Genomic DNA, 13,328 nt, shown 5'->3' with positions numbered 1-13,328 from the left:
CCACTCTTCAGCATTGTTTTAGAAGGTATCACTCTTGCGACACTCAGCTTGCTCTTTTCTCACATGATATACTGCAAACAATGGATGAAGGCAACAGGCAGATTCCATATTTCTAGATTTCCGAAAAGCATTTGACACGGTGCCACACTGCAAGCTGTTAACGAAGGTACAAGCATATGGAATAATTTCACAGATATGTGAGTAGCTCGGAGACTTCTTAAATAATAGAACCCAGTATACTGTCCTCGACGGCGAGGTTTCATCAGAGGTATCGCCAGGGGTGCTCCAGGGAAGTGTGACAGCACCGCTGTTGTTCTCTGTATATGTGGATGATTTGGTGGACGCGATGCGGAGCAGTCTGCGGTTGTTCGATGATGGTGCTGTGGTGTAAGCCAAGGTGTCGAAGTTGGGTGACTGTAGGAAGATACAAGATGCCTTCATGCCTTCGAGAAAACTTGCTGATGGAGCAATGAACGGTAGCTAACTCTAGATGTGGAAAAATGTAAGTTACTGGGAATGAGCAGGAAGAAAAGACCTGTCACGTTCGGATACAGTGTTACTAATGTCCTGCTTCACACGACACAGTCAAGTTGTTTAACTATGTGGGCGTAATGTTGTAAATCGATATGAGCTGGAACGACCATGTGGGAACTGTGCCAGGGAAGTTGAATGGTCGACTTCGCTTTATTGAGAGACTTTTAGGAAGGAGTGTGTAACACCATAGCTCTAATGCTCTCCTGATTTATTTTGCCTTTTGTTTTATTTAATGTTACATCGCTAAGTTTCTGTAAATGTTGTTTGATTGAATCGCTAACACGAAATTGTATAGTACATTCTTTGTAAAAACTTTGATGTCATGGTTTGATTCTATGCAATGTAGTATTTCTGTCGTTTAAATTCTTTGTCTCATTTGGAGGGAACAAAACTTAATGTACACAACTGTAATTTTGTTTAAATATTTTTTTTATAGAAATACCAATATGTGCAAATGACATGTTTTGTTTAAAGTAACTGCTTGCTGTTATGTAAAGGCTGATCCTCACTAAGGATTTTTAGTTATTTTGTATGAAAAAGGTGCTGTGGTTCCCCTCTGGAACGGAACTTAGTAGCACGCGCAAATTGTTGTTGGCATAGGTAGAAGAGGTGGACTGAGAGTCACTCGGTGTTGTGTACATAGTTCCGCATAGTCTGCGCATACACAACTTTCCCACTAGAGCGCGCCCCGCTAAGCGCAACAGTGCAGGCGCAGCGCTCGTCCGTCTCCGCACTACGAGATGGCGCTGCCTTAGAGACGGACCAAATTCTGCTTCCGCCGATCCATGTATTAATATGTAATGCAGCCAATGAGATTGCTGCTAACGTAGAAGCTTTTCTCCTCGCGGATCACACTCGCACAGCGATACCTGAACGCACGAGGTATTATAATGAGTGTACAGACCTCCGATTAGTCAGTCTGCATTTGTCTGCACCAGTCTGTACCAGTCTGCATTAGTCTGTACTAGTCTATAGTCAAGTTTCAGTCTGTACCTAATAAGATTATCCTAGTCCTGTACATAGCCATGAAGAGAAATGTATAGACACTTTGTCAAGTATCAGAGGTATGTGAAAATAAGATTAATGTACCAAGACCAAAGGAACTTCAGATTGTCAATTGTAAATAGCATCCATAATCAAGTTACATAATGTTTATGCTTGTTATTATTTTAATAAATGCGTGTGAAAATTATTCAAGTTCTGTTTCAAGTTGGTCACCGTCAATCTGCTACTCTAAGCGTGCAAGTGGCATTTCTATCGTCTGACCTAACGGCAGAAGATAAACACGCCACGATAAGACCACGAGACATATTGGTGACACTCGCCTACTTCGTTAGAGCAACAAGTCAAATAATCTGATGGTGTGTGTGCCTAAGCTCTTACAGTACGCACACCACAAACGGGAACGAGCTACCAAGCAGTCAACTGCTCGTGTAGAAGTTGTATACTGTGCTGGTGGTGAGAAGGCTTTCTGTACCGCTTTCCAATGCCTCGGATGGATGGATGGATGAAGAGCTGGAACTATTCTGGAATTGATATCTACCATCGTCACCAAGAAATGACACAGTCCAGCAGTTCTATCCACAAATCCACCTACCAATACGCAATCGCCACCACAGTGCGCAATCACTGAAAAGGAAGCAAGGAATAGTAGAGACGTGTGGTGAAGGATCAGCTCATTGGATGTTTTAGTGTGCGCAAATATAAGGTAACTTGTACTCTAACTCTTATACCTACCCTGATTTTTTTATCCCTAGTCACACAACCACTTAGGCTCCTTCCCATGTCAAAAATGGCTTACCGAGTGTCCATATTGTGAAAATAGGAAAGCCCAGTGTTTTACTAATTAATGCCACTTGAACATAGTAAAAAGAAAGTTAATGTAGCAGAACTGAGTAATATAGTAAATGATGCTTGTTGAAAATAATTCTTCTATTAAAACTGTTTATTAATTTTTTTGTTGTCAACTTCTGAAGTGTCTGTTCTCAAAACTGTGGCTTATAGAGTTTTGCAAATTAAATGATCACAGTGCAGCCTGCTGAAGGTGAGCTATTGTCTTATAATGATGTCAAGTTGCGTTCTACTGCAGTAAAACTTGAGAACTATTACAGTTGAAAGTTACATGTTCATGCTTGATAAGGGCTTGTTTCTCTAGTATATTGAAAGTGTGTTTAGTTTGTTCTGCTACAGTGGTCAAGATTAAGGGGCCTCCTCTATTGAAAGTAATTCAAATGCACAAAGTTACTTAAATATAGAAAGTTTCAGTTACTATTGCTATTTAAGTCAAATTCTGTACAATATTGGGTTCCTCTTGTGCATTAAAAGTGCATATTAATGGTGTAACAGGATCCACAGTTTCTGTGTTGTGCTCAAGCTAGATAACGATTCATAGAAAGACCACTATCTAGACAACACTAACTTCTTTATTCAAAAGACAGTGAGAAGTAATTTGTTAGTGAACTCCATTTAACTCTCATTCTAAGTAGAAAGGTGTTTAGTATTGAGAGACTTAATCTATGCACAATAATTAATTGCTCTCCTATAACTGTTAACAGTTTCTTTGACGTTAACATCTGCTAGTGACAGAGTTCGTTGCACACTCATGTGATAAAGTATAGGTTGTGTTTGTCCGTTAAAGCTACTCATACCTATTTTCTTGAACAAGAATGTTAATCATTCTCATGCCTAATTAGTCTGGCGACCGTTTATTTTTTTTATCATTTGGACGCTCTGGATAAGTAAATTATTGTTTGTTACTGTCTGAATATTTACATAGTACTGACTTTCATTTCCGATAAGCCACCTCCGTTAAGTACAACACGGTCAACATAACAAAATTACTTTCAGAGGGTAACACTGCTCTGTAGCTTTATACCGCAATTGCTTTAACAAGATAGTTTTTATTTCACGACCTGCCTCCAACTTTAAGGTTACGGTATAGTAATAACGGACGGAAGTGTTATAAGTGGTTCATGTGTGTGTGTGTGTGTGACGCTGGTGCGACCTATTCTTGAGTACAGCTTGACTGTTAGCGATCCGCACCACATCGGATTGAAGGAAGAGTGTGACGCTACAACGCAGTCTTTGATATGAATTTTTTCGCTTACTTAACACATGAAACTGTATACGATATTTTGTCTAGTGTAAATATGTATTGTAAATAGTATGTTTAAATTATGTAATACTTAACACTGGCAAGTCAGGGCATATTTAGTTAACGTTGAAGTCAGAGAGATTGAATTGCCGCGCCTCTGGGCGCGGGAGCGCGCCAGCGGCCAGTAGTAGCAGTGACGCCGTGCTAGGAGTAAGGAGTGCAGTCGAGTGCTGCTAGTCCTAGCTGTGTTACATATAACGGCTAGTGTGTGGATCTAAGTACGACGGGAGAGTAATGGTCGGCATATCTGGAAGCATGGTCGGGCAAGTTATTATGGATTAATGGGCATAGTGCAGAAGAAACGAGGACATAAATGTGGAGCGCACTGTGGGCCCAAGTCGCAACGGTAAAAGCCCGATGCCACATTGTGTCGCCGCCGTGGACTTTCGTCGATCCACCGACAACGAGGGAAGTAAGATCTACGTAATTTTCGTAGGATAAAATTGTAGGAGGCTTGCCAGTGACTGTGCTTTTCTCTGAAGTTGAACAGTTGAACCGAGTGTGTCACGCCATTATCAAGAGAAAATATGTTAATTATCAAATTATTTGCATACATGGTGAAGAGTAAATTTCAGACTGGTTATCGTAGTTAATTGTTGCCCTTAAATTAAGATTTATTTCAATGCATATTCAGGTGAAGTTAATTCAAGGATATTTCATGAAACTATAAAGCTTATTCCACCTGACAATCCCCCAATTAATGAATTAATAGTTAATCAATTATTGGCAATATATTTCGTTATCAGTAGATTAAACTGTGCAAAGTATCTAATTTTAGAGACAGAATGACAGTCCATTATTCAAAATCTTGGTAGATAATTATCTTTGTTGTCAGCATTGCACTTAGCTGATAAATTATGAACAAAATAAGTGTAGTTAGATTGTTATGACATTGTTTTATATGACTACTGAGCCTGACACGGCACTTGCGTAAAAGTTCCCATTCCACCTGCTGCGCTACAAACACGTAAACTTTATTTTTGACACAATTATTCACGTAATAAACAGTACTGTCGCTCATCAGTTGAGCTGGCGACCGATTTTTTAATTGCTTTTACTACTTGATCATTTCTTTCGGCAAAATTTCCACTGGCAAAATTTATTCCCAAATTATTTCCATTATTTCATTTACCGATCGTTACTGAATGAAATTACTCATTCAATAACGATCAAGTTATAACGTCTCCTATTTTTCCGCGGAATAATCATTATTTACTTCGGATTCGGATACCTTATCCCGACGCGGGTCAAAATTCATAATTCACAGTCACTGTCAACTTGTAATTTCGCAAATCCCGGGGAAGCAGGGGGGGAGGGGGGGGGGGGGTGTTATTAGACATCGAAGCAACTCAGAGGCGGGCTGCCGGATTTGTTACTGGTAGGTATGAATTGCATGCAAGTGTTACGGAGATGCTTCGGGAACTCAAATGGAAATGCCTGGTGGGAAGGTCTTTTTGAGAAACACTGCTGAGAAGATTTAGGAAACCGAGTTTTGAAGCTGACTGCCAAACGATTCTACTCCCGCCAACATACACTGCACGTAAGGACCACGAAGATAAGATGCGATGAATTAGGACTCATGCGGAGGCATGTAGACAGTCGTTTTTCCCTCGCTCAGCTGTCGGAGGGTCAAGGCTGCCTGTCTGCTGTCTGTGTTTAACTGGGTAGTGTCTGTGAGTCTGGGCGCGTGGCGGCAGTGCTCTGGTCTGGCGTATCGAAGGACCACCTGCCGAGGTGCAGCCAGAATACACTCACCAGGGTACCCAAGTGACGAGTGGAACGGAACGATGAAAGTACATCGATGTCCAACATTACAGCAACAAACCGCCATTCCTCCGCCCTGTGCCTAATTCACGAGGTAATGACACAAACAGTCAACCAGGCTCTGAGCACTGTCGGGCTTAACTTCTCAGGTCACCAGTCCCCTAGAACTTAGAACTACAGGGTGGTGCAGGGAAACGGGAAATTTCGAAATAACGTCATTTCCATGAATAAATTCATAAAACTAGTAATTTATTAACGAAAGTGAATGTATTCAGTATGCCCTTATTCAGTATGTCTTTACAATCAAAATTTCCAAAAGTGTCTCTTTACTTTTTAAAGATGACATCGGAAAGAAATGCTCCCATTCGGCGTTCACACTCTTAACAGCCTGTTATGAAAACTCTGGAATGCGCGGTGTAGCAAATCTTGGGGAATGTCACTGTTACGTGAAATAATGCGTCTTCCAAACAATTGACGAACTGCTGCCATCGATTGTCGATCAGTGTGTGACGTGCCTCCGTCCTGCTGAAACCACGTGTTTTCGACGTTAAGATTAAGCTCGTACAGTCTCGGTGTAAAGAATGTTTGAAGCATTTCAACATACCGAGCGACTGTTACCGTCACTGCACTACCATCCTCACGTTCAAAAAAATAAGGGCCAATAACACCATGACATGATACAGCACACCATATTGTGACCTTGGTGCTATGTAGTGGTCGCTGGTGAAACTCACAAGAATTGTCATGTGCCCAATAACGAAAATTCTGTTTGTTCACGAATCCGTTCAGGTGGAAATGGGCTTCGTCTGATATCCATAAGTTACCAAGGAAATTCGCGTCCTCGTTGATTTTAGCCAATATCTGGCTACTAAACTCCATACGTGAGGCTGGGTCTCGTTCATGTAAGAGTTGCACAACCTGCAACTTATAGGGATGGAAGTCTAATTCATGCAGTGTTCTTTGTAAGCTTCGTCGCTTAATCCCTAGCGAAGATGCATGCTGTCGAACGAAGCGGCGAGGACTTGTCTCGATTGCAGCTCTAGCAGCTGCAATGTTCTCTGGGGTACGTACCGTTGGAATGCCACCTGGAGGTTTCTTTTTCAAGGCAGATCCTGTTTCTTCAAAATTACGCTCCCACGTTGTAATCGCATGCGCAGATGGGACACGTCCATGACGTCCAAGCTGGTAATGCTGTCGAAATGTTCTCTGCGCGGCAGTCGCACTATCGCCATTTTTGTAAAACGCTCTCACGGCTACTGCACGTTCGGCGCCAGTACAATTCTCCATGATTACTAAATGGCAATGCGTTCACATCTATTGCGCAAAGTTTCGAACATCTGCCGGCGCTACAGTGCTGCCAACTGTAACGTTCAAAATTTCCCGTTCCCCTGCGCCACCCTGTACTTAACCCTTTCGTGAGTCGTGGCAAACGTGCTTCCCACTACAATGAACTCGCTCCTCGTCCCGTGGGATTCACAGTTCCCACCTCTGTACGGTGCTACCTCCCAGTGGGCAGTATAGGGTACTATTTCCAATGGGAAGTTCCCGCCGTTTTTGCTGTACCTTCGCGCAGAGGCGTTGTATAGCTGAGTGTTGCACTGTGGAGGAGCCTTTCAGTGCTGTTTGCGTGACATTTTGTGATTTTTTTCCCCTCTAAGCTATAGTATAAGGTAAATACTTTTGATTTACCCAAATTTATGAAGGGAGTCGTAAAATTGGAATGAGGAGAATTCCAGTTTGAAACAAAAGGAGCCATTTCTGCAGTAAAATGGATGGATAACCGTCCAGTCACTTCCCCGTCATCAATTCATGACCTATGAGTACAAGTGAAAAGGAGAAACAAGGATGGTACTAGGACAGAGATTTCTTGTCCTGAAGTTGTGGCAGAATACAACAAAATAATGGGTGGTGTCGATAAATTTGATCAATTACGAGAAAGGTATGGAATTGGCAGACCTTCTGTAAAATGATGGCACAGAATATTTTATTTCCTGGTGGACGTTGCTGCAGTGAACAGTTTTATCCTGTGTAAAATTAGTAAAACAGAAAGTGGGCAGCATGATCAGCTCACATACAGGATCCATCTAGCCAGACAATTGATCGCTGGCTTCTCATCCCAAAAAAGGCGTGGACAAAAACCTGTCTTTCTGGCAAAAAGGGATAAAGTGCCTGAAGATTTTCGTCCTGTGGCTGTAGGGGAGCATCAACCCATTTTAGGAGAAACCTACTGGACGTGCCGTCATTTTAGTACCAAAGCTGCGGAAAAGTGCACTCGCTGTGCTGGTACATATTGTCAAATACCACTTTGCATAGACCCACGTTTCAGAAAATTTCATGGCAAGTAATTGTGAACAATCATTGTAACAAGAGAAGTAAATTTATCAAATAGATATGACATATATTGAAAAAGTTGTTTTTGTCATTTAACTCCAAGGAAGGGCAGTGGGAAGAATACTTCCCACCTTGTTGTGTGACCTCACTTTCACAGGTGGAGCAAATTTGATATTCTGTTTGATAAATATGTGGTGTCACCGCCAGACACCACACTTACTAGGTGGTAGCCTTTTAAATCGGCCGCGGTCCGTTAGTATACGTCGGACCCGCGTGTCGCCACTGTCAGGATTGCAGACCGAGCGCCACCACACGGCAGGTCTAGAGAGACGTCCTGGCACTCGCCACAGTTGTACAGCCGACTTAGCTAGCGATGCAACACTGACGAAGCCTCGTTTATTTGCAGAGAAGATAGTTAGAGTAGCCTTCAGCTAAGTCAATGGCTACGACCTAGCAAGGCGCCATAGCAATTGATAGTTATCGTATGAAGCATGTCTCATCAAGAACGATGTATACAAATGATGGATTAAAGTTAAGTATTCCAGCAGCTACGTACTTTTCTTTTTAGCATTCATTCCGTATCCTGTTTCAGACCTCACGCCATCCTGCGTGAGCTTATAGCGTGCATTTTGGCCTTCTCTAGCAATATAACAAAATATACCTATCTGTTAACTACTAGCTGCTCTCCATTCATTAAAAAGAAACAGCTCAATAATTTTGACCACGAAATGGTTAGAACTAACTAACCTAAGGGCATCACACACATCCATGTCCGAGGCAGGATTCGAACCTGCGACCGTAGCAGTCACGAGGTTCCAGACCGTAGCGCCTAGAACCGCTCGGCCACTCCGGCCGGCAAACAGTCAACCAGGTGTCTGTACGATCGTGATCTGCACGGAAAATGATCCCAATCGACGGATAACGACGTCAAAGATGGTGTCAGGGCACCTGTCAAATGGGGTAACTTTTGCCTGGCTGTCCCAAATCCAGAGTCGCTGTGTACACAGTCAGAGACAGTGTAGTATGGCACAGAGAAGTCGCCTACCAGACACACTGCAGTGGAGAGCCATAGGGAGACTGGAAGCAAGGCAGTCGCTAAGTGATGTGACCCTATGGCTCTCGCTGTCTCTCGCATGTGGTGACAGTTTCTAGAGACCGAAACTGTACCCTAAAGGCCAGGGCAGGGCTGACCTCGTGTGAGATCAGAAAGGTGGACCGTTATTTGGCTGTAGGGGCACTACGGTACCACCTTAGTACTGCACGGCAACTGCCATCTGACCTCGCAGCTTGCACTGGACGTGTTGCATGGAAGCAAACGGTGTGCAGAAGGCTTCAGGAAAGTGGCCTTCATTGTTGGAGACCAGCTGTATGTATACATTGCGAGGGTACTGGTGTGTAGTATCTGTAAGTGGTTGTTCTTTGGAGGGCGACAATGCCCAGTGGCGCAGAGAGTCGCAAGCAGAGGCAGTTGTAGAGAGGCTGTGGAAGGTGTAGCCTGCATGAGCCAAAGGCGGTTGCGTAGCGAAGGATTTATCTCTATGTTTAATAGTAGTGGCACACAGTCTGAATAATGGTGTGTTTATGTTTGTGCAGTGTGCTAAAGGAAATAAATTAAATTTTACCAGTTCTTAATGCGTCTCCATTAGTTAGTACCACGCCATTGCATTTAACAATGAACGAAGTCAACTACAACAAGAGGATTGTAACATAATAATCATTGATTAACCCATATAATCACCAAAGACGAAGGGAGCTTATAACCTGTAACGCTCCTTGACAAAAGGGAACGTCTAGAGTGGAGTCCTCAACATGCCACCTGGGCGGTCGAGCAGTGGGCCAGAGATGAGTATCAATTTGGTTTGGAGAGTGATTCTCGACGGATTCGCATCTGGATGAAACGTGGAACACGATTTCGGTACCCAAACACTCTGGAAAGAGACCGATATCGTGGAAGATCCCTAATAGTGTGGGCAGGGATTATGTTTACTACTCAAACACCTCATTCTGAAATTGTACGGGTGAATCAGCAAGATTTAACTGCCGCCAGATACCGTGTGGAGCTCTTGGGATCTCATGCGCGATTGTTGCGAGGTTCTGTGCTTTTGATCCTTTGGCAGCTTCATTAGTAACATCTTTCAGTGAGTTGTTGGTCAAATGAGATTGCTCTCCATGTAGTAATTTATGATTGGCAGCCATATTATACCACAAAGTCCTCAGTAAGGCAGAGACATAATGATCGTCCTCATACAACATGGGTGGTTGATGTATTTTTGGAAACGGAAGATATTTCACGCATGCCGTGGCCTCCTCGCTCTTCCGATTTGAATCTCACAGAGCACGTCTGGGATGCACCAGGAACACGGGTTGTACCACGTCAGCATCCAGCAACAACTCTTCAAGACTTGCCAGCGTGTCTGGAAGAGGAACGGGAGCTACTGCCTCAACGTGAGACTGATGACGTCATTCACATAATGCCCCGTCGTTGTCAGGCCAGAGCTGGTCACACCCCATACTAAGCACGTTAAGCATTTGTCGGAACATGTGGGCAAATCCGTTAGACCGATGACCTCAGCAGTTTGGACCCTTAGGAATTCACACACAAATCCGTTAAGTTGGAAAAACACGAAGAACATTTTTGTCTACCGTTATGTATGTTGCAGTTTTTCACGTTCTGTGTTCCTTATTTTGTTTCTACTTTACTATTACCTGTTTATACTTTTTTGTGTCAAAGTAAACGCAATCTAGCAAACTTTCCGTTTGTTGCTTTAATTTTGGACGCTGTTATATATTAGGGGAGGATTCTTTTAGTTTTAGGAAAACCAGTTTTAGTATTGTGGCTAATAATAATAATAATAATAATAATAATTTTGTAAGAACGGGGTAGTTTTCTAAAGATTTGTGTGGGGTCTCCTTCTGTACGGTGCTGATGCGTGCACAACTAAACAGAAATGCGGAGCAAAGGTGGAGTTTTTGAGACGTGGGTAAGGTGCAAGGTAGGTCGAAGGAAGGAGGAGGACGAGGAGATTAGTGTTTAACCTCCCGTCGACAACGAGGTCATTAGAGACGGAGCGCAAGCTGAGGGAAGGATGGGGAAGGAAATCGGCCGTGCCCTTTCAAAGGAACCATCCCGGCATTTGCCTGAAGCGATTTAGGGAAATCACGGAAAACCTAAATCAGGATGGCCGGAGACGGGTTTGAACCGTCGTCCTCCCGAATGCGAGTCCAGTGTGCTAACCACTGCACCACCTCGCTCGGTCAGGACGAAGGTAGGCAGGAAGATTAGGGTTGAACGCCCCTTGGACATCGAGATTATTAGAGACGGAGCACAAATACTGACTGTTTCAGTGTTGAAGAAGGATATCAGTCGTGCCCTTTCAAAGGAACCATCCCGGAATTTATCTGGAGCCATTTAGGGGAATCACGGAAAATGTAAATCTGCGCGCTCGCACGCAGATTTACGTGTGCTGACCACTGCGTCACCTCGCCGGATATGGAAGATAGAAATGTGGTGTTGGATAGACATAGTGAAAGATGAAGTAGTGAGAATAATGGGAGAGGAGAAACAGTTCCTGAGTCTAACAGAGAATAGGGGAGGAAACTGGATTCGATATACACGACGTATGAAAAAGAATCATGCAATTTGACACATACATATATCAGAAACTAATAAACATATACAGTGTATTTTGTTCTCTCATTAACGGGAAACTCAGAAAGCTTGTTTTTCATACCTTTTCATAGGTGTTGAACATGTCCCCCCTTGAGATGCCCGGCATATACCAATGCGGTATTCAATTTTTTTCCACACTGCAGCGTGCACTTCTTGAGTATCAGTTTCCACAGCTGCTATTATGCAATGTCTGAGTTCATTCATTGTTGTTGGTAACGGAGGCACATAAAGAGAGTCTTTAATAAACCCCCACAAGAAAAAATCACATACAGTCAGGCCCGGTGAACTTGGAGCCCAGTAATGTAAGGCTGAATCATTTGGTCGAGTGCGACCGATCCATCGTTCGGCAACCCTTTGATTTAAAAATTCCCGCACTTCCAGATGCCAGTGTGGCGGTGCCCCATCCTGTTGGTAAATGAAGTCGTTCAATTCAGTCTCCAACTGTGGGAAAAGAAAGTTCTGAAGCATATCGAGATATGCCCTTTCTGTAACAGTGTTTGTGGCACAGAAAAATGGGCCGTATACCTTTTACTGTGAAACTGCACAACACACACAAAATTTTGGAGAGTATAACTCGAGAATTTTCTCTTTCCAACAGCATGTTGTTCACGTACGTATCTCAAATAACACAATAACTATGATTTTTAAAAGTTTATTGATGTTTCCTGATACACTAGGTACATTTAGAAAGAAGGATAGGCTTGTAAAAATAGGTGTAGAGGGATGGAAGGAAAGAGTATTGAAGGGTGGAAGAGATATCAGGTCTAGGACGAAGTACTGGAGGCAGCATAACGGAAGAAGCAAAACACTGCCAGAAATGGAGCCGTAAATGACCTACTGGCTTAGCAGGAAATACGACAACGATAGTAGATAATAGAGGGAATACTTGTGAAAAACTGGGAACTAGTTGCTGATAATGTACGTAGGGATTTCAGAAAGTACTTTACGCATGTAATCAGAACCTTGCGCAACAACACTGGTGCACTGTCAGAAGAGATAAGACGTTCTGGGTGTCCTGCATACACACATGTCTCCTGCAATATGGATAACAGGCAAATTCCAGTGTAGGGGTCAAATAGCACGGCAACTGGAAACGTAGTCCAAAGTTGACCTATGCCGTACAAAACACACAAACTGACAGCACTGCTTATTGAACGTGGCCCTGTGATCAAAGAGCTCCAGTGCGTTGCTTTTCACTGAAACAGTCTCGTATCTGTGCAGCGCCTGTTGCTGAATTGGGTGTTGGGTACACATTGAATATGACCTTCACCTGAATGGGAATGGGCAGGCGATATTTGCTGAGCACCTTGCAGAAAACTAGAAGGTGGGTTACGGGCACAAAAGACAAAAGTCCCTGTGATTACTGGAATCAAAGGGGCACATTTTTTAGGTTAGAGTCGGGTTACAGACAGATAGTAAGGAAAGAAATTCGAGCAGTACAAGACCACAGTTTTCAGGGGAAAATAATCAATTTCTTTCATCAGCTCATTGGAGAGTTGAAAATCAAGATGGATGAGGATATTGTATGGCTAGAAGGTGTGGAATATTCTGAATCGATAGACGTTCTGTGCCTCTGTAAACACTTTTTAACCACACAGGTGGAGAAGTTAAATTTCACGGATTTGCATCATTTTCGTGCAGGGATGACATGCAAAAAGGAGGAGTTGCAGCATATGTAAAAGTTGGACACAAAGTCAAAATTATTGAAACAAATAGCTTTTAGATTAATCAGAACCTAGAGGTATGTACTTGTGACTTGTAACTGTAGAATAAGTCTCTGGTAATTGTAACAGTCTACAGATTCCCTTTAGGAAACTTCCAGCTTTTTATCAGAAATCTGTGTGCATTATTGAGTTACCTCTCAGACAAGAAGTA

The 13,328-nt window shown here is 43.0% G+C and overlaps 1 non-coding gene across 1 annotated transcript; it reads right to left on the bottom strand.

Annotated features, from left to right (window-relative positions):
* Positions 1 to 10,962: 10,962 nt before the first annotated feature.
* Trnaa-cgc lies at positions 10,963 to 11,035 on the bottom strand. The gene has a single exon. It is a non-coding gene; the product is annotated as a tRNA-Ala (tRNA).
* Positions 11,036 to 13,328: the final 2,293 nt, after the last annotated feature.

The sequence above is a fragment of the Schistocerca piceifrons genome, chromosome 9 (genome assembly GCF_021461385.2).
Source record: "Schistocerca piceifrons isolate TAMUIC-IGC-003096 chromosome 9, iqSchPice1.1, whole genome shotgun sequence".
In the NCBI taxonomy this organism is placed as follows: Eukaryota; Metazoa; Arthropoda; class Insecta; order Orthoptera; family Acrididae; genus Schistocerca; species Schistocerca piceifrons.
The sequence above is the reverse complement of the archived record's forward strand: the minus strand, read 5'-3'. Positions and strand labels throughout refer to the sequence as shown.